Here is a 23,512-nt window from a genome sequence, read left to right on the forward strand (position 1 = left end):
CTGCAAAAAACGAGCCCCTGCACAAGACGATCGGCAGAAAAATAAAAATAAATAGGACATTCAGAAAATGGAGATACAAATACCTAATTTTTTAAAAATGCTTTATTATGTAAGACTGAAACAAACATCATAGAAAGTAGACATATTTGATATCATTGCGTCCGTAACAACCTGCTTTATAAAAATAGCGCATGATCTAACCTGTCAGATGAATGTTGTTAAAAATAAAAACTGTGCCAAAACATCCATTTTTTGGTTACCTTGCCTCACAAAAATGTAATATAAAGCAATTAAAAATCATATGTACCCCAAAATAGTACCAATAAAACTGGCACCTTATCCCATAGTTTCCAAAATGTGGTCACTTTTTTGAGTTTCTACTGTAGGGGTGCATCAGGGGGGCTCCAAATGAGACATGGCATCTAAAAACCAGTTCAGCTAAATCTGCCTTCCATAAACCATATGGCGTTCCTTTCCTACTGCGCCCTGCCGTGTGGCCGTACAGCAGTTTACGATCACATGTGGGGTGTTTCTGTAAACCGCAGAATCAGGGTAATAAATATTGAGTTTTATTTCGCTGTTAACCCTTGCTTTGCTACTGGAAAAAAATGCATTAAAATGTAAAATCTGCCAAAAAAGTGAAATTCTGAAATTTCATCTCCATTTTCCATTAAATCTTGTGGAACACCTAAAGGGTTAACAAAGTTTGTAAAATCAGTTTTGTATACCTTGAGGGGTGTAGTTTCTAAAATGGTGCCATTTTGGGGTGGTTTCTATTATGTAATCCTCACAAAGTGATTTCAGACCTGAACTGGTCCTTAAAAAGTGGGTTTTGGAAATTTTCCGAAAAATATCAAGTTTTGCTTCCAAACTTCTAAGCCTTCTAACGTCCCCAAAAAATAAAATGGAATTTTCAAAATGATCCAAACATGAAGTAGACATATGGGAAATGTAAAGTAATAACTATTATATGAGGTATCACTATCTATTATAAAAGTAGAGAAATAGAAATTAGAACATTTGGGAATTTTAAAATATTTTGTGTAAATTTGGGACTTTTTCACAAATAAAGGTGAAATATATTGACTAAAGTTTATGACTAGCATGAAGTACAATGTGTCACGAGAAAAAAAAATCTCAGAATGGCTTGGATAAGTAAAAGTGTTCCAAAGCTATTACCACATAAAGTGACACATGTCAGATTTGCAAAAAATGGCCTGGGAAGGAAGGTGAAAACAGGCCCGAGGTTGAAGGGGTTAAAGGGTTGTTCACATTTCATTTTCAGGTCAAGCAGATACGTTTGTAAACAGAAAAAACTTATAGAAACGTATGGCTTGATGACCCATATTCTATAATTGGCAAAACTTAGTTCAAAAGTGCATATTTTTGACTCTGTTTATCACTGTCTACATTTCTGTAGGTTTTTTTGTTTTTTTTTGCAGGATAGAATAAAGTAGCATACCACGACATTCTGTTCTGCAAAAAAAAGTATAGACATCTCTACTTTTTTTTCTTTTAAATACTGCAGTAAATGACGTCTGGAAACGTAAAACAATAGGTTTTCATCCGTTAAACATTCTGTTTTTCAGATAATGCCTTTAAATCTTTATTTTAAAAAAGATTTCACAAAAATGTATTTCAAACATATACGTTAAAAAAATAATACATAAGCACAAAATTGCTTATGTTTGTGTACATTTTTTTACTGTATGTCTAAAAGTATCTGCTTGACGTACAAAAAAACTGTAACATACTTTTTTTTTCAATGAAACTCTATGGTGACGGATGCATTTGTCTGAGGCATCTGTTAACGTATATGTTTTTTTGTATATGTTAAAAAAGGTATGACAAAAGAGTGATGTGAACCCAACCTTAGTATGACTCTTATTTAATTCTTTGAAATCTTTGAAAAAAATAGGGTTTACTAACATAAATATATAAGGGTACTTTCCCACTTGCGCTAAACTTTTCCGGTATTGAGTTCCGTCCTAGGGGCTCAATACCGGAAAAAAACTGATCAGTTTTATCCTAATGCATGCTGAATGGAGAGCAATCCGTTCAGTATGCATCAGGATGTCTTCAGTTCAGTCACTGTGCGGTTTTTGGAAGGAGAAAATACCGCAGCATGATGAATGTCAGATCCGGCATTATTTTTCCAACGAAATGCATTCATTCCAGATCCGGCCCCAAGTGTTCTGGAAAAACGGATCTGGATTTTCGGTCTGCGCATGCGCAGACCTTTAAAAATGTGAAAAAGATAAATACCAGATCCATTTTTCCAGATGACAACCGGAGTGACGGATCCGGTATTGCAATGCATTTGTGAGACGGATCCGGATCCGTCTACACATGGTATCCGTTTGCATACAGATTGATGGATCCGGCAGGCAGTTCCGGCGACGGAACTGCCTGCCGGAATCCAACAATGCAAGTGTGAAAGTACCCTAACGTACATTCTGAATAATGACAGATTAAAGAAGATGCAGAAGATAAATGAATGAAAAGAAGGTTATTATGTGTTACTGTAACATAGATTTTCAGCGTATAACTTTGATTTTATTATAACCCTCCTTCACCCCTGAAGAATCAGGGTCCGGAGTCCTGAAAACCCCTAGCAGTTGTGTAGTGCGCCTGGAAAGCAGATGCTTTTCTAAGTTTACCTTATTTACTGCAAATTTGCAATTGTGAATCCAAAGCAGAAGAGGCTTTGACGTTCAGAGTCCCTGTTTAACATTTTTAGCACTACAAAGGTAAAGAGGAACCAGTAATTTAAGGCGGTGGGAGTGGGTAGAAGGGGCCTGGAGAGTTTACTTCATTAACATACCAAAAAGTCCTCTCTACTTATAGCAAGTGCCTGTCTTTGAAATGCAGAATCACTTTTGTCACTGGTTAAACAAGCAATGCTCCCATGATCTGCAGAGAAGATAAGTCCGGACAAACAGCCTCTGAGGTTACAGTGCAGTCCTCAGAGTTCACTAGACCCTCAGTCATAAAGGAGAAGAAACACAAGAAGATCTCCAAACTGAAAGGGGTCTGAGTGTCCTTTATGGTATATGCCATTGTTCTGTATTTCAAAGCATCCAGCAATAGAAAGCAAAGCCATTACCTGCGGTAACATCCATTATACTGTGTTTAAAGCTGGCCATGGACATGTCAGTTTGCCGTGAGCTTACCAGTTTCCTGATATTGTCATTATTTTGGGGTATACATGCCATCTGCAGTGATTGGAAAATCACTCTAATAACTGAAATATAGGGGGTCTTTTACTGTCCAGAAATACACCTATATTAGGCGTACTTCTGGCGCAGATTGTGGTGCAAAGATTATTTGAAGGGGACAGGCCGACAGGCCCAACTCATTCTTTATTTCCTACGTGTGTTTTAGACGTAGAAGATGTTCAAAATGTAAGACAGCTCGCCAGCTGGCTTACATTTAGACTGGCGCTAGATTCGCTGAAGTTATGTAGAGGCCTGCGCCTCTTCATAACTCTGGCGGATCCACTGCCAGCTAAAGGGCTTATTAAGACCGGCGTCTAAAATGCTGGAACAGCTATAGCTAAAAACTATGGGGGTCATTTATTAAGACCGGCTTTTTAGACCCCCATAGTTTATATCCATAGCTGCTCCAATGTTTTCCAATACAATAATTGACTACTTGCTATGATCCTTAGGTTTCGCACCAGATATATACACATTTTAATAAATGCAAGTACTTACGAATGGAAGTCTTTGAGGGGAAATTTTGAGTTCTAAAAATAAGGCTTTTACGACTTTTTGGGCTTATTTGCCAAAACATTTCTGACATTTTGCATTTTTACCCCACTCATTCCAGTTTTTAAAAGTAGGTGAGAAAGTGGGCGTGGTTAGGCATGTTAATTAGTTTCACTTAAGATTTATCACTGACTTTTTAAAAAACATTTTGCTGTTTTGAAACATTATGAGTTTGTGACTCAAAAAGCACACACTCGCTCCTGTAGGGGGCTGGAATAGAAAAGTGGAGTAATATATCTAGAAAAAAGTGTTAGGCTTAAAGGGGTTGTGAAAGTTTGGTCCCTCCCACCAAACTTTAACGGTTCAGTAAAGGAAGCATGACTTACCTGCTCTCCGGGACCAGGTCCCCACTCCTTCTCCTCCAGGTCTGCGATGCTCCACTGGGCTCACTTGATGTCGACATCCGGTTTAACATCACCGTAGCCAATCACTGGCCTCAGCTGTGACCGGCTCCCTTTACATCATGACAAATTGTCACATGACACAAGGGGATCTGGTCTCCGCTGCAGCCAGTGATTGGCTGGGGCAATGTCAAACCAGATGTTGTCATCGAGGAAGCTCAGTGGAGCAGGCCTAGAGAAGAAGGAGCGAGGAGCTGGTGCAGAGAAGCAAGTAAGTCATCTTTCCTTTATAGGTCTGTTAAAGTTGGAGGGGGGAGGCTGTTGCCAAAAAAAAAAAAAAAATATTGCACAATCCCTTTAAAGATGTGCCAAATTTAAGAAGAGATGTGTGACATTTGATTAATTTGCAGACTCAAGCAAAACTGACTTCAGATATGTGGGGGATTCAGTCAGCACAACCCTGTATGCAGGTGCACATCGCTATGGCGAAATACACATACAAATGCAAAAACACAAATGCAATAGCACTCTTCAACCAGCACTCTGCCCTGCCTCTATGCTGGATGTTGAATGAGGCATTGGTGTACATTTTGGCCAAAGCGTAATAAGCCACTCACCACGTCAAGGTCGCCTCTATGAGTGGTCCCTAACACTAGTTCCTACCTGTTTATGGGCCATGATAGCAACACAAAGTCCAGGGAGCGCAGGCACAGCATGCACGCCAGGCACACTCTGCTTTTAACCCCGTCCGGTGCCGTGACAGCTTTCATCGGATCCAGGGATGCAAGTACCAACATGCATGCTGAGCCCACTATATACTTCTCCTGGAGCCAAATGGCTACTGGTAGGCGCTGTAAAAGTAGACTCAGTTTTATACTGAGTTTAAAACCAGCCTTCAGGGCAGACTAACTGGTCAGGTGTGCATGACTGCATGGAGATCACCACGCCTCCAATATATACTACAAAGAAAAAATGTGGGGGATTAAGGCAGCACAACCCTGTATGCAGGTGCACATCGCTATGGCGAAATACACATACAAACGCAAAAACACAAATGCAATAGCACTCTGCAACCAGCACTCTGCCCTGCCTCTATGCTGGATGTTTAATGAGGCATTGGTGTACATTTTGGCCAAAGCGTAATAAGCCACTCACCACGTCAAGGTCGCCTCTATGAGTGGTCCCTAACACTAGTTCCTACCTGTTTATGGGCCATGATAGCCACACAAAGTCTAGGGAGCGCAGGCACAGTACTTATACACCTGGCTGGCAGAAGAAAGTGCCCTCCTGCATTAAACTGTATTGCCTCCTCAGTTAATTGATGCAGCACTTTGTATTTGGTTCTGCTGGGGCAGCATGTTGTGCTGAACTACAGTATTGCTGGTCCTACTTACAGTATGTTATCCCTATCTCCTGTCAATTTGGACAACTTTAAAAAAAAATTTCCAGGTCCACTTTTAGTTCCCAGTTCGCCCCTTCCTGTCACTTCTCCTGACATATCTGATTTAGTAACTACTTTTATTCCCCATTCAATAACGATTCTGGAGCACCTTTTCATATAATTCTGTGTTGTTCCACAACTAGGTGCTACCAGTTGGGGGTGTATCCCTGCACAACCCTGCATTGGCAGCAGTGATTGGACAGTGTCAGACTGTGAAGGGACACGCCCCCCCAGATTTATTCATCAACTTCTAGTAGCAATAACTGAGGAACAGAACAAGATATTCAGCGACCCAGCGGATCACTACTAAAGAGTTAAATGTTGTGATTTATTGCCTAAGCATATAATTGTCCCTATATACAGTAGAACAGCTTCCCCTGCCTCCCTACATTGACAGTAGTCATCAGCACTCTGGGAATACAGAAGAAGCACTCACTGACAGCGCTGCCCATGCTGATCAGTGAGAAAGACCTAGGAATATCTAGGACAGATATTAATCTACTGTCCACTACGTGAGGGCAGCATACCAGCAGCTCCTAGCCCAGCCAGTCTTCCTAGTCAGTGCAGCTCTGTACTGTATTAGTATATGGATGTGCCTTATTAGCAACGCTCAAGGGAGGCCGTACTGGGCCACCAATTAAGGGGAGGCCGACATGACAGGGTTTTGGCTGCAGAAGGGTAGGTTGGTGAGTTGAGGGTTAAAAGTTTTAAAGTTAGGGCAGTGAAGGAAGGAGGTGGGAGGAGTTAGGAATAGGCGGGAGGAAAGTTTATATAAGGTTAGGTCAGGGGCAGGTCAGTACCTGCAATTTCCAGTGAACTCCCGCCCACCCGCCCTATTTAGATGTATGCGGCGTGAGGGACGCTAGATTAAAAAAAAAAAAAAAAAAACATTTTTAATTATTAGAGGATACTATTGTTTAGCTGTTTACCCGGTGTTGCTACATAATTAGGAATTATTCGATTATGTGTAAACGGGGTGATTAGTACGGGGAGGGGGGTTAGATGGGGGACTATTGGTGGGTGTTTGGACGCTTCTGTAGGGTTTGCTTCATAGTTAGGGTTGGACATCATGTAGTGTGTTATATGTCGCGGCAGTCGAGGCGGGGGGAGGTCCTCGAAGTTGGTGACACTGATGCTTATGGAGGAGGGGAGGGCCTCAATGGTGGGGGCTGGACTCCCATGGTTGGTGTAGTTGGCTCGTGGAGAAGACGTCCGTAAATTGTTCTCCGAGCTGGCGTTTTACGGCTGGAGGCAGGACGGTGGTGCCAGTCTGGGCAAGTGCGGTTTAATAAAGTTGGGGCTTCGAGGACCTCCCTCGTCAGTGGGGAAGATAACACGGTATTTAATGTTATTTATTGTTATTTAATGCTATGGAAAATGTATGCGTTATTTATGGTTATGTATTTAGATTTGGGAATAAACGGCTGCTGTGGCCATTAAATCCAAGATCGGTCTCTGTGTCGTTATTACTACTAAGATGGTAAGGTAGGAAGGAGGGAGGTCGTGGGGCGTCTCAGGTAAGTGGTATACCCCCGAAATGAATAGACAATAACCTGGTCATGTAAGAGAGTGCTGCTAAGAGACATTTCTGCCCAAGTTTTCTGGTATAAATGTATAATGTCTCTAAATAAAGTATATCAGAAAAAAGTTCCCTATCTTTGTTCAATACACATTAGCAAATAAAACATGACAGTCACACTTTAATGGTTGTGTATGGGCAATAGTTAAATTGCAGCTTTTTAGTGCAGTTGCCTGAGTGATGGGCTCATCCCACCCCTTAGTTAGAGAGTCTTTGCTGAGCAGGGCTAGAGGAAGGACGTGCTTATGGATGCTGCTCACAACTAGGCCTAGTCCAAGGAACTGAAAAGATGCCAGAAAAACAACTGAACTGAAAGACTACCCCTGAGAGAAAGAAGACAGACATCTTTGAACCATTTTCAAGGCCTTGCTTGGGTAGACAGGGGAGGGCTTGTTTATGTAAAAATATTTGACTTCTGTGGAAAGGGTGCATTGCTTGGGCGCACAACACACTTTTGAGACAGACTGGCCATCCGGATCTGAGTTCTGCATCCCACAGCCTGGGCATTGCAGAAAAAGGCAATGAGAACGGAATTGCATGCCTGTGGTTATTTGGGAAGATTTGTGAAATATATCTAGCGAGAGACTCAGGGAGGTCTACTACTACCACCATTGTTACTGCCTATACCTAGCTGTTGGAAAAAGACTACTCTGTGATATATCTCAGAACAGTGCCTTTTGCTGCTATATGTACTGTACTGCAGCTCCTATCGTCTGCTCAGTAAAGAAAGAGACTTTGGGGGTCATTTATTATACTGAAATATGCCTATATTAGACGTATTTCAGATGCAGATGGCGGCACAACAGTTAGTTGTGCTGCTATCTGCGACTTCACCCCGCTCACGCAAGGTCAAAAATTGTGTCCGTGGCATGGGTGGAGAAGAGGACGAGCCTTCACCTCTTCATAGCTTTGGCGGATCCACCGCCAGTTTAGGGCTTTATTAAGACTGGCCTCTAAAACCCTAGTCTTAATAAATGTTATTTATTCTGACCAAATGGCCTGTTCTTTGACTCCTCCATCATCCTCCAGCCCCCTCCTTCTGCCCTCCTGCCTTGCATCCATCTACCTAACATCATGGACACACCAGATACCATCAGACAGGAGCCCCCAAAAGACCAGGGTGTGCAATAAGGGAAGAAAAGGTGCACCCTTTCATGACTGCATAGCACAGGGAGGGCCAGGGTAAGGATTGCCACAGGGAGAGCTACCACCCCCATCATTGCTGCTGCCACAACTACTCTCCTCCTCTCACTCTCTCCCTCTTGGGCTCACTGAACATAGAGTTACACTCATTGACAAAACAATGACATACCCAGAGAGAATTGTTGGCAGTGCTTACAACTGGCATTTATCAGCAGGATAATGCTCACCCACACACAGCAAGGGTGGCACACTTCCTCCACCTGCCCAGTCAACAGATTTATCACCAGTCATGCATTTATTGGAACAACTGGAATGCTAGCTTTGACAACCTATGAGTGTGCAGGATATACAGGCCTAACTGCAACATCTGTGGGCAGGATACCACATGGAACCTGTATGCCTCCATGGCTAAGTGGTAGGCAATTAAGAGTGCCGCATTTGTGTGAGGGGAGGCGGGGCGTTCACTATTTAAACCTGGCCCTCCTCCCCCCACTTGTCGGTTCGAACGATTTTGAATCGGCTTGTGGGTTGGTGCCAGAGAAGGGCATGCGTCACTGGAGGATCGGGGGATCGGCTGCGTCGAGCTCGCCGCTACGGTGATTAGGTAGGCAGGGTGGCTTGCACACCCGTCTCGCTATGTATAACATGTGGGGCTGCCGAGCGTGCCGCCGGTCCCCAGCTGCGCTGGAGACTGCCCGCACTCCCGATCGCTTCCGGCACCCCGAGACAGGCACCCCGATCCGCTCCAGGCCCTGCGCTAAGCACCCCCGCTCCCACATGCAGCGTCCCCCAGGCAGGCACCCCTCACCTGTGGCTCAGCAGCGACGGGTCACGACGTCCGCTCGCATACCCTGAGCATCGGTCACGCCGGCCGTCGGCTCCACGACGCAGCGTTATATATCACTCACTCCCGTATCAGAACGTTCCGCTGTAGAGGAAAACGCCGTCCGCTCACACAGGGGTCTATTCATTAGCTGCAATCAGTAAGCGGAGGTCCAGCTGCAGGATCAGGGGACGGAAGCCGAAACCTATAGGCGATTAATACACCGCGGCTTTCCCTGTACAAATAGTCGATAGCGGTGGGCACGGGATGCAATGTTCCACATGGCGGAGCGCAAATCCCTCACAGCCGATCCTGATGCACGGTCTCCTGGTAATTACAATTAGCGAGGCAGTGAAGGTGGACATGCTTATGTGACTTTCAGTCATGTCTAGGAATCCGCTGCAGAATAAACTCGTCTTCTTTACTGTGCCAAACTCAGGCAAGACAAGATAAGCAGATACTCAGACATGTGCACTGTATAACAAGTTATGATTTCAATGGTTAATTCTAACCTAGAAGGGAATCACTGGCTTGCTGCGCTCCAGCAGGTCCTGGCTTGAGAGAGGGCAGGGGATGGTCGACACCTACAGGCCCATACTGGTACTGCAGTCCAGGTGCAGGGCTCCTCTGCTCAGGCACAGTGGCTAGGTACTAAGGCAGGAGTATAAAAAAAATATATATATATATTTAAATAAAATTTGGAATATGTTCAAGGATCAAATATAAAGAGAGCTTCAAGGAGGGGGGCTGGCCACGTCACTTTGCGCACGCAGCCGGGCCGCCCGTAAGCCCATACGGTCAGTCAGGGGGTTGGTTCGGGCGCAGTCACAATAATCCGGTGGTTAGCTAGGGAGCGGTGGCATGAGTGAAGTGTCGCCCAGCTGGCGTGCGCTCACTCACACGTCTGTCCTTGGTTATTCAGGTTCACAGGTGGTGGGCTAACTTACGATACTGTGGGGTTCGTGGCTGTCATGGCCGCCAGGTGAGTCAGGGGTGGTGCATGCGGGGGCCAACCCCCTCTTTTCTCCTGCATAGGCTTGGGGGACGGGGGATGGTGGACTATTATGTCCAGGCCTCTGGCGCATCTCTTACAGGGTGGCGCCTACAGTCGTGGCCTTTGGTGGGGGGGAAAAGAAAAAAAAGAAAAAAAAGAAAAAATTATAATAATGGTATAGATAGAAATGTTGCTTTGCCATGTCTGTCACGACTACAGACTCCTTATAAAGCCCTGCCACGACTGCAGGCATCAGTCTGTCACGACTACAGACCCGCTCTAAAGCCCTGCCACGACTGCAGGCAACAGTCTGTCACGACTACAGACCCGTTATAAAGCCCTGCCACGACTGCAGGCATCAGTCTGTCACGACTACAGACTCGTTATAAAGTCCTGCCATGACTGCAGGCATCAGTCTGTCACGACTACAGACCCGTTATAAAGCCCTGCCACGACTGCAGGCATCAGTCTGTCACGACTACAGACTCGTTATAAAGTCCTGCCACGACTGCAGGCATCAGTCTGTCACGACTACAGACCCGTTATAAAGCCCTGCCACGACTGCAGGCATCAGTCTGTCACGACTACAGACGCGTTATAAAGTCCTGCCACGACTGCAGGCATCAGTCTGTCACGACTACAGACCCGCTCTAAAGCCCTGCCACGACTGCAGGCACAAATCCGTTACGACTGCAGACTCATTATTAAGACCGGCCACGACTGCAGGCATCAGTCTGTCACGACTACAGACGCGTTATAAAGTCCTGCCACGACTGCAGGCATCAGTCTGTCACGACTACAGACCCGCTCTAAAGCCCTGCCACGACTGCAGGCACAAATCCGTTACGACTGCAGACTCATTATTAAGACCGGCCACGACTGCAGGCATTAGTCTCATGTCAACAGACTCATGAGGTAATACTACCACGTCTACAGGCGATGGTCCGTTACCGCTACTCTCGATGTAGGGTCCCCTCACGACTATAGGGGCTAGTCGGTCACATCCACAGACTCGGTCGCACTCCCGTTAACTACAGGCACTGGGTGGGCATCTACGGGTAGTTGCGTCACGACTACGCACGTGGGTCAGCCACGGCCTGGGAGGTCAGCCTTCACGGTCACAGGTAGGTCCAGTTAGGCTTCAGTCTCCCAGCGGGTTCCAGTCACAATAACCAGCCCCTAGGTGAGGGGGGGCACTCCCGCACCGGCGCACAATGCCAGGGAGCTGTGCGGCTCCTCACGCGGCACACGGTTCAAACCAGCGGGGGCCGGGGCCCACGGTAAAGGAAGGGCTCCCTCTGATCCGGTGCACATTGCCAGGGAGTGGCGCTGCTCCCCACGCGGTACGAGTGTCCAGCCGGCGGTGGGTCGGCCCTAGCTGAGGAGGGGGGCTCCCCCGCACTGGTGCATTCTGCCAGGGAGCAGCGTGAGCTCCCCACGTGGCTGGGGGGTAAGGCTCCTCATCTTCAAGAAAGTCTGGCACGGGCCGCCGTGCCGTTAGGTAGGCAGGGATCAGGGGAAGGAGTACTAGGCTCGGTCAGGGGGAGCAGATCATAGGCGGTGGCTGGCTTCCTGCTGCCGGCCGTACATAAGGTTCCAAGGGGGTTATTTAGGCACAGGATGTTAGTTAGTCCGTGCAGGTGATCTGCGTTATACCATGCTCTTCATGCTCGTACTCAGAGCTGTGCCCATACGAGAGCTGCTTAAGTGGTTGATAGTGGAAAAAAAAAAAAAAAAAAAAGTGTGTGTATATATATATATATATATATATATATATATAAAAAAAAAAAAATAATAATATATACATTTTTGAGTCTCTCACGCATGGCTTCTCCGTGTTAGGTTTACACATATGACTCCGCCGTCTGAGTCTCTCACGCATGGCTTCTCCGTGTTAGTTTTACACATACGGATCTGCCATTAGAGTCTCTCACGCATGGCTTCTCCGTTTTAGGTTACACATATGACTCCGCCATTATAGTCTCTCACGCATGGCTTCCCCGTTTTAGGTTACACATATGACTCCGCCATTAGAGTCTCTCACGCATGGCTTCTCCGTGTGAGTTTTACACATACGACTCCGCCATTAGTCTCTCACGCCTGGCTTCTCCGTTTTAGGTTGGCACATATGACTCCGCCATTAGAATCTCTCACGCATGGCTGCTCCGTTTTAGGTTTACACATATGACTCCGCCATTAGAGTCTCTCACGCATGGCTTCTCCGTTTTAGGTTACACATATGACTCCGCCATTAGTCTCTCATGCATGGCTTCTCCGTTTAGGTTCACACATATGTCTCCGCCATTAGAGTCTCACGCATGGCTTCCCCGTTTTAGGTTACACATATGACTCCGCCATCTGAGTCTCTCACGCATGGCTTCTCCGTTTTAGGTTTACACATATGACTCCGCCATTAGAGTCTCTCACGCATGGCTTCCCCGTTTTAGGTTACACATATGACTCCGCCATTAGAGTCTCTCACGCATGGCTTCTCCGTTTTAGGTTACACATATGACTCCGCCATTAGAGTCTCTCACGCATGGCTTCTCAGTGTGAGTTTTACACATACGAGTCCGCCATTAGTCTCTCACGCCTGGCTTCTCCGTTTTAGGTTGGCACATATGACTCCGTCATTAGAATCTCTCACGCATGGCTGCTCCGTTTTAGGTTTACACATATGACTCCGTCATTAGAGTCTCTCACGCATGGCTTCTCCGTTTTAGGTTACATATATGACTCCGCCATTAGTCTCTCACGCATGGCTTCTCTGTTTAGGTTCACACATATGTCTCCGCCATTAGAGTCTCACCCATGGCTTCCCCGTTTTAGGTTACACATATGACTCCGCCATCTGAGTCTCTCACGCAGAGCTTCTCCGTTTTAGTTTTACACATATGACTCCGCCATTAGTCTCTCACGCATGGCTTCTCCGCTTTAGGTTTACACACAGGACTCCGCCATCAGAGTCTCTCACACATGGAGATTAAAAAAAAAAATAATAATAATAAAAAAAAAAAATTTCCTCACCAGGCCCAGCTGTGCTGGGACTAGTCTCCCATCTCACCATAGCTAAGAGACTGATGGCCAATTCCTTGGCCAGTAATACTCTGAGGGCTTACAAGACAGCTTGGCACCTGTTTCAGAGATATGAGAACACCTACCCGGCCGCTGGCCGGGGACCTATCACTCACCTATTGGGCTTTGTCGGGGTTTTTGCCACTCTCAATTAAACCTGTCCTATAGCATTGTTAACTATACATGGCAGGTATTCAGCACCATTGGTGCAGGCTACATCCGGACCTACCGTCACTCTTCTCCGCCCACCCGATCAAAGCGGCGTTGAAGGGTTTGCGCAAAATGTCTGTTGTGAAACGACATGGGCGTCAGCCATTTACCGGTAGCTTGTTCAGGCCGTGACAGGCAAACTGCAGGGGCAAACCGTTCGGGCCACAGGTTAGCGCTCTGGTAGAAACAGCCTTGTACCTGGCCTTCCATGGATTCCTCAGGTCAGGCGAGCTCATGGGCACCAATACGCTGGCTGGGTGCCTGCGGAAAGGTCAGCTCATCCGGCGCGGGTCCATCTATGTCCTCACCTTGGCCTCGTCCAAGACGTCACGGCCGGGGCAACCAGTGGCGGTCAGATACTTTCCCACGGACAGCAGATGGTGTCCGGTGCAGGCCTTGGAGGCTTGGCTGCGTAGTATTTAGTCCAAGCGGCATGTTCTCCCGTACTCGAACTAGGCAATGCCCGGCTAACCACCGCAGCCTTTCTTACGTACATTCAGGTTAGTTGACAGGTCCAGGGGTCGGTCCTCGCTGGATCACAGGACATTCCTTCCGCATGGGCGCGGCAGCGGCGGCGTCCATGCATAAGGTGCCAGTACATGTCATCAAACGGTTGGGTCGTCGCAGTTCCGTGTGTTCCATACGTAATATCCCGGATCCTTATACGAAATATCATTGGCTTTCGAGTTTTGGTATGTAGTTTCTGTTATCAAGTTTTCTAACTCCTATGCATGGTTCTTTTGGCCCCTTTAGGCTACCCTTCGATAAGCAGTTCCGGCATAACTCTGCTGCTTCTAGGTTGGGGGGGTGGAGTATAGGCTTAGGTAGGGTACCCTCTCAGCATGAGCCGATCCGAGCACAAGTGGTAGGCAATTAAGAGTGCCGCATTTGTGTGAGGGGAGGCGGGGCGTTCACTATTTAAACCTGGCCCTCCTCCCCCCACTTGTCGGTTCGAACGATTTCAACCCACCCAGGAGCCCTCCCTTCTTTCAGGTCTCATCATTGGGGTAGCCCCCTTTAGGCTACCCTTCGATAAGCAGTTCCGGCATAACTCTGCTGCTTCTAGGTTGGGGGGGTGGAGTATAGGCTTAGGTAGGGTACCCTCTCAGCATGAGCCGATCCGAGCACAACTGTTATCTCATGCTGTGTCCAGGCTAGAGGCGACCCAGCACGGTACCAGAGCCTCCATGCAGTAATAGTTTTCCCCAATAAAATTATCCTTTCGCTCTAATATTGTAATCACTTACATAATATCATTATTATATTCACACATGTAAAGTTTCATTTGATTCCAACAACTCCTTCTTCGTGCGTTATATTTTTTGTCAATCAGTGTATTTGACAAGATGCTTCAGAATCACTATTGCGTGGGGAATAAAATTAGTAAAACAAACATTTCATGAGTGGTGACAGTTTGGGTATAACTTGTAATAGTAAGGGCCCTTTCAGATGGATAACATTCCCATCCAACTGCTGTCCAGGTTTAGAGCGGACAGCACCCGGACTGCATGATAACCATTCATTTGATGGGTATCTTCACGCCTGAATTCTTGCATGGACCATTGTTCTATATGGAGAGACTCTGTAGCTGGGAAGCGTATGTACTATAGCAGACAATTAATTTACCGTATTTTTCGCCCTTTGGTGGGTTTGAACTAATGGCGGTCTGTGCATGACACTATTATGGGGGATCTGTGGATGATGCACTGTTATGGGGTGGGGGATTTGTGGATGGCACTGTTATGGGGGGATCTGTGGATGGCACTGTTATGGGGGGAGCTGTGGATGGCATTATGATGGTGGGGGGGATCTGTGGATGGCATTATGATGGGGGGATCTGTGGATGGCACTGTTATGGGGTGGTGGATCTGTGGATGACACTGCTATATGTGTCATCCACAGATCCCCCCATAACAGTCCCATCCACAGATCCCCCCATCATAATGCCATCCACAGACCCCCCCTCCCCCCATCATTATCCCATTCACAGATTCCTAGGGAGGGAATGTAGTAGGCGGGGAGAGCGGCGGGGCCGTGCAGGCACTGTACTCTGGCCCCGCCGCTCAGTATGTACTGTATTATACGTAGTGTTAATCATCAGATCTAAACTGAATAATGATGCGCTCCCCATGTGTACCGTACTTACCGGTACACATGTCACGCTCCTGTAGTAAGCACTAGCAGCTAGCAGGCAGGCCAGGCGGCCGTAACTCACTGAGATCACGTGCCTGCTCCGCCTACTTCATTCTCTCCTCCCTCTTCCCCGCCTACTAGAGTCCCTCCTCCCTCCTCACTAATACATCGCAGCATCGCAGACTGCGATGTAAATTGCCAGCATTCGCCCCATAAGACGCAGGGGCACTTTCCCCCCACTTTTGGGGGGAAAAAAGTGCGTCTTATGGGGCAAAAAATACGGTACATCATGCATGCCATACCAGCTGTGTTGGACCAGAGTTAGGTGGTATGAGGGGTTATTTTGTGGACTTCTTGCTCAGTGTCATCAAGTTGCGTGAGGTCCAGTGTAAAGTTTTCACACTCAGTGTGGTTTGGGAAGCCACGTCATCTGGTGTTGGTCCACTCTGTTATATCAATTCCAAAGTCTGCATAGCCGTCTACCAGAAACTTTCAGAGCACTTCATGCTTCCCTCTGCTGACAAGCTTTATAGAGATGCTGATTTCATTTTCCAGCAGGATTTGGCACCTGCTCACACTGCCAAAAGTACCAATACCTAATTTATCAACCACGGTATCACTGTGCAACACCTCAGCAGGCCACAGGCTGATCGCCTCCATGCCATTCTGCATTAGGACAGTAACTCATACCAAGTATTGAGTGCATATACTCTGCAGACTTTTCAGCAGGCCAACATTTCTGTATTAAAAATCATTCTTTTAACCCCTTCCCGACATGTGACGTACTATTACGTCATGGAAGTCAGTGACTTCCCACATTTTGACATAATAGTACGTTATGGTGATCGGGAGGGCATCTGAGCGGTGCGCGCCCGATCACTGCAGGCAATGCATTACAATACAGATGCATTGTAAAGCATTGCAGAGGGGATCAGACCCCCAAAAGTTGAAGTCCCAGAGAGGGACAGAAATAAAAACACTTTTATTTTTACACTTTAATAAAAAATATAAAGTTTCAAGTAAAAAAAAAATAAAAAAACGCCCCTTTCCCCAGATTTCATAATAAAAAATAGAAAAGGAAAAACACACATATTAGGTATTGCCGCCTCTGTAACGACTGGCTAAATAAATATATCACCCCGTCCGATAAACACCATAAAAAAATAAAATAAAAACTGTGTCAAAAAAAGCCATTTTTTTCACCTTACATCACAAAAAGTGCAACACCAAGCGATCAAAAAGGCATATGTCGAACAAAATGGTAACAATAAAACCGTCACCTCATCCCGCAAAAAATGAAACCCTACATAAGAAAATCGCTCAAAAATAAAAAAAACTATAGCTCTCAGAACATGGAGACACTAAAACATCATTATTTTCTTTCAAATATGCTATTGTGTTAAAGTGAAAAAAAAGAAAGAAAAGTTGACATATTAGTATTGACGCAACAACTTGCTCTATAAAAATATCACATGACCTAACCCCTCAGGTGAACACCGTAAAAAAATAAAAATAAAAACAGCGCCAAAAAAGTCAATGGAAAATCTGCTAAAAAAGTGAAATTTAGAAACTAAGGCCTCATGCACACGACGGTTGTTGTGTTCCGTTCCGCAAAATGGGGTTCCATTGTTCCGTGATCCGTTTCCGTTTTTGTTTCCGTATTGTCTTCCTTTATTTTTGGAGGATCACCAGACATGAAGGAAAGTAAAAAAAAGTCTAAGTCAAGTTTGCCATGCAAATGATAGGAAAATAACGGACGCGGACGCGGATGACAATCCCAATGGGTCCCATTGACTTGAATGGGTCCGCGCAGGGCTGGGACAAGGTCCACCACCAACAGAGGCTGAGCTGCCCATTTAGATATGTATGTTTGTTATTAATCAGACATCCACCCCAACCCAATTTATTGCAGGTGCAGTGTGTTCAAAGAGAGGAGACATCACATAGAGGTGATTTGCCTGGTCACATGACCCTCTATCAGCAGTCATCTTTTGGGCAGGACCTCTGTGTGGACAGCACAAAAGACTTGCCTAACAAGGGGGCATGGCTTATGAAATATAGCAAATGGTACATAATATCAACAGAAACTGTATTATTATATGCCATATAGTCATCTGATATATACACTAAAGAACAGGACAGCAGTTGTATGACACAGTTACAAATTTTATTAGACAAATTGTTTTTAAAAGTTAGAATCACATATATATATATATATATATATATATATATATATATATATATATCAGCATTACATTTCACAGGAAAAATATCCAATATATAAAATATAACAATTAAAAAAAAAATAAAAAAATATTCGAAATAACGAATTTATAGCACTATATTCGAAATATTCGCGAATTAGCGAAGTGCCGATATTCGCAAAAAAAATTCAATATTGGAATATTCGCGCTCAACACTACTAAAGAACAGGACACCAGTTGTATGACACAAAGTTACAAATTTTATTAGACAAATTGTTTTTAAAAGTTAGAATCACATATATATCAGCAGCATTACATTTCCCAGGGAAAATATCCACAGGACTACCATTAATAATACATATAAATAACAATTACTCCCCTAGGCTGTGGGCATCAATAAACCCTAGCCCTAAATAAATAGATAAAGTGCACAGTGCCACAAGATGGATCAATACATATAGGAGATAATGCAGTAAAGTATACCGACCAAAGCAGTCCTGAATCCCGACACGTGTTTCACGGTCGCTTTCTCAAGGGATATAAGTGGTGTGTATTAACTAGCTATATATAGTCTATCAATTAGGTCGATTAAAAACACATAAAATGGAACATCCACCCACATTAGGGAGAAAATAGGAGGAAAGGGAAGTGGTGTGCGTTCCAGCGTGGAACGCACAACGTCACTTCCGGTTCCTGCAGTGTCCGGACACCATATAAGGGAAGCAGGCAAATAATCCATCATTTAATTCTGGGCATGAAGAGGTTGTTTTAATACTCAGGAAGTATTGGAACATACTACGATTGGATCATACTTTACGGGGCTATCTGCCTGAGCATCCTTCTTTGACTTTCAGATGGGAAAAAAACTTGAAGGATATGTTGGTTCATAGCCACTATGAAGGCAAGAATGCCGACAAGATATTCGGTTTTAAAGGCCCGTAATGGGGTTGTCACCCCTGTGGTAAATGTGTTGCCTGTCTGAACATTTTGAGAACAAATACCTTTACAGATTGCACTGGGCAGAGATCTTATGAGATCACGCATACAATATCATGTACAACGATGGGGGTGATATATGTAGCAAGCTGTCCTTGCCACCTCTTTTATGTAGGCATGAACTCAAGACAACTGAGACGACGTACAAGGGAACATGTCCTTGGAATTATTGGGGCAAATGATGAAGAAGATCTCTCAACCCTAAAAATCATCCCCCGGCACTTCAAAATGCATCATAATTGCAACGGTTAACTCCTCAAGATAAGGGGGATTGATAGAGTTTTGATAGGCGGGAGGAGTGGGGATTAGAAAAGGGTGTTAGCACAGAAGGAAGTTAAGTGGATTTTTGAATTGAACACCGTGATGCCGCTAGGTCTGAATGAGGCCCTTAGTTTCTCACCCTATGGCCTCATGCACACGAACGTTTTTTTTCACGGTCCGCAAAAACAGGGTCCGTAGGTCCGTGATCCGTGACCGTTTTTTCGTCCGTGGGTCTTCCTTGATTTTTGGCGGATCCACGGACATGAAAAAAAAGTCATTTTGGTGTCCGCCTGGCCGTGCGGAGCCAAACGGATCCGTCCTGAATTACAATGCAAGTCAATGGGGACGGATCCGTTTGACGTTGACACAATATGGTGCCATTTCAAACGGATCCGTCCCCATTGACTTTCAATGTAAAGTCCGGAGTCCCTTTTATACCATCAGATCGGAGTTTTCTCCAATCCGATGGTATATTTTAACTTGAAGCGTCCCCATCACCATGGGAACGCCTCTATGTTAGAATATACTGTCGGATATGAGTTAGATCGTGAAACCTCATTTCCGACAGTATATTCTAACACAGAGGCGTTCCCATGGTGATGGGGACGCTTCTAGTTAGAATATACTACAAACTGTGTACATGACTGCCCCCTGCTGCCTAGCAGCATCCGATCTCTTACAGGGGGCCGTGATCAGCACAATTAACCCCTCAGGTGCCGCACCTGAAGGGGTTAATTGTACTATCATATCCCCCTGTAAGAGATCAGGGCTGCCAGGCAGCAGGGGGCAGACCCCCCCCCCCCCCTCCCCAGTTTGAATATCATTGGTGGCCAGTGCGGCCCCCCCCCCCTTCCCCCATTGTAATAATTCGTTGGTGGCACAGTGTGCGCCCCCCCCCCTTCCTCCCTCTATTGTAATAATTCGTTGGTGGCACAGTGTGCCCCCCCCCCCCCGCCCCCCCCCCCCTTCCTCCCTCTATTGTAATAATTCGTTGGTGGCACAGTGTGCGCCCCCCCCCCTTCCTCCCTCTATTGTAATAAATCGTTGGTGGCAATCATTGGCCCCCCTCCCTCTATAGCATTTTCAACATTGGTGGCCAGTGTGCGGCCACCCATCTTGCGCCCCCCCCCCCCCCCCCCCCCCCGATCATTGGTGGCAGCGGGTTACTAGCAATAGTACAAGATTCATACTTACCTGGGAGCTGTGATGTTCGTGTCCGGCCGGGAGCTCCTCCTACTGGTAAGTGACGGTTCATTTAGCAATGCGCCGCACAGACCTGTCACTGTCACTTACCAGTAGGTGGAGCTCCCGGCCGGACACGAACATCGCAGCAGCAGGTAAGTATTAATCTTCTACTATTGTACTATTGCTAAGTAACCATGGCAACGAGGACTGTAGTAGCGTCCTGGTTGCCATGGTTACCGATCGGAGCCCCAGCGAATAAACTGGGACTCCGATCGGAACTCCGCTGCCACCAATGATGATGGGGGGGAGGGGGGGGGGAGATGGGAGGCTGCACACTGGCCACCAACGTTGTTAATGCTATAGAGGGGGGGGGCAATGGGGGGCGCACACTGTGCCACCAACGATTTATTACAATAGAGGGAGGAAGGGGGGGGGCGCACACTGTGCCACCAACGAATTATTACAATAGAGGGAGGGGGGGGGGGGGCCGCACTGGCCACCAATGATATTCAAACTGGGGAGGGGGGGGGAGGGTCTGCCCCCTGCTGCCTGGCAGCCCTGATCTCTTACAGGGGGATATGATAGTACAATTAACCCTTTCAGGTGCCGCACCTGAAGGGGTTAATTGTGCTGATGAAGGCCCCCTGTAAGAGATCGGGTGCTGCCAGGCAGCAGGGGGCAGTCTTGTACACAGTTTGTAGTGTATTCTAACTAGAAGCGTCCCCATCACCATGGGAACGCTTCTGTGTTAGAATATACTGTCGGTTCTGAGTTTTCACGAAGTGAAAACTCAGCTTTGAAAAAGCTTTTATGCAGACGGATCTTCGGATCCGTCTGTATAAAAACTAAACTACGGCCACGGATCACGGACACGGATGCCAATCTTGTGTGCATCCGTGTTCTTTCACGGACCCATTGACTTGAATGGGTCCGTGAACCGTTGGCCGTGAAAAAAATAGGACAGGTCATATTTTTTTCACGGCCAGGAAACACGGATCACGGATGCGGCTGCAAAACGGTGCATTTTCCGATTTTTCCACGGACCCATTGAAAGTCAATGGGTCCGCGAAAAAAAACGGAAAACGGCACAACGGCCACGGGTGCACACAACGGTCGTGTGCATGAGGCCTATCTTGGATAGGTCTCTTTGGTTTTCGTGTGTATTCCTCCTCTGTAGGTTTAAGTGGTGTTTATCTATTTTTGACCTTTTTAAATATACTTTTTATTTTGATTTTTATATTATTTTCTGTGTCATTAGGTCATCTTTTTAATTCACATGGGTATTTATTTTATGTGGACTGCCAACACGCCCTATAGTGGGATCATTCAAAAATCAGGCTATCCCTCTGTATGAGGAAGTAGGTGGAAAAAGAGAAAGAAAGAAACTAATAAAAAGAAGAAAAGAAGAAAAAAGAAAAATAGAAAAAAGAAAGTAAAAAAAGAGCAAAAGGAAAGACATAGATAAACGGAGAAAATTTAAAGAATTAGTAAAAGAAGTCTCCCCGCTTGTGGGAGGATGTTGAAGAAATGCATGTTTATTATCATGAGGGATAGTTATATGGAGGCCTAACTGCACCTTTTCGTGGGGTGAAATATTTTATTAATTGTGACATTATAATTAAATTAGCACTCACTATTATGCACTCATCACTGTCACCTTTTCCCATTTTTTTATTTATTTCACTTGTTTGTTCACTCCCCTTTTTTTCACTATCACTTTTTGATATTCACCATTGATATGTGCCCATGTGTATATATGTATGTACGTATATATATATATATATATATATATATATACACACACACTTTATTGTGTTTTAATACATTTATATATTGGGTATTATTGAGTAACAACTTACAATCGAAGAATGGGTTGTCATATTATGGTCTATTTATATTTGTATATTTCTTGATTAATATTTATATATGTTACATATGGTATATAGTGCCTCCTTGATATTTATATCTATTACTACTCATTTTGGTGATGGTCATCTATAATAGTATATCTTCTTTTGTTAAATACAAATATATACAAAAGAAGATCAATCCAAGTGACTACCGAGGGTTTGCGTTTCACAGTGGAACGCAGTGTGATGGTATGGATCGCACAGTGATGATCTTGCGGGACTATCAGCGTGTGCCCGATTTTTCGTGGTAGCACATTGGAGATGAGGCTGGAAAGGGATGGATCGGATGTGATGCGCTCCACGGTGGACCGCATACCGGATATTCAGTCTGGTTTGTGCGGCCTTCCGTGGAGTGCCTCGGATCCGATCTCCCATATAGGTAGTATCACTTGATTATTATGTTTCTTCCGTGCTTTTCTGCTTTGACTTGCAATGTATTGATGTATATTAAATGATGGATTATTTGCCTGCTTCCTATATATGGTGTCCGGACACTGCAGGGACCGCTGGAGCGCACACCACTTCCCTTTCCTCCTATTTTCTCCCTAATGTGGGTGGATGTTCCATTTTATGTGTTTTTAATCGACCTAATTGATAGACTATATATAGCTAGTTAATACACACCACTTATATCCCTTGAGAAAGCGACCGCGAAACACGTGTCGGGATTCAGGACTGCTTTGGTCGGTATACTTTACTGCATTATCTCCTATATGTATTGATCCATCTTGTGGCACTGTGCACTTTATCTATTTATTTAGGGCTAGGGTTTATTGATGCCCACAGCCTAGGGGAGTAATTGTTATTTATATGTATTATTAATGGTAGTCCTGTGGATATTTTCCCTGGGAAATGTAATGCTGCTGATATATATGTGATTCTAACTTTTAAAAACAATTTGTCTAATAAAATTTGTAACTTTGTGTCATACAACTGGTGTCCTGTTCTTTAGTAGTGTTGAGCGCCAATATTCCAATATTGAATTTTTTTTGCGAATATCGGCACTTCGCTAATTCGCGAATATTTCGAATATAGTGCTATAAATTCGTTATTTCGAATATTTGTTTTTTTTTGTTTTTTTTTAATTGTTATATTTTTTTCTTTCCCACTTCCCAAAAGTAGTTCTTACCTGTCCTTAGGATTCCTGGCTTCCTGGCTGCTCCAGTCAGTGCCCGTTGCCGCTTCTGCCGACTTCCGTGCTCATCACCATGGGAACGTCTCCCTACTAGAATGTACTGTCGGATTTGAGAATTACGTTGAAATCGCAATGCGATTAATATAACTTGAATTAATCGCATTTCGATTTCAACTTGGACCTTGTTTACTATGGTTGGCTTGGTAGAATTAGCGAATATGACAAATGTATTCGTCATATTCCTCAAAACGAAGATAACGAAGTATTCTCCATCTTCGTTTTAGCTACCTATTTGTCAACTTCGCTAATTCT

This window comes from Bufo bufo, chromosome 2 (genome assembly GCF_905171765.1).
Source record: "Bufo bufo chromosome 2, aBufBuf1.1, whole genome shotgun sequence".
Lineage (NCBI taxonomy): Eukaryota > Metazoa > Chordata > Amphibia > Anura > Bufonidae > Bufo > Bufo bufo.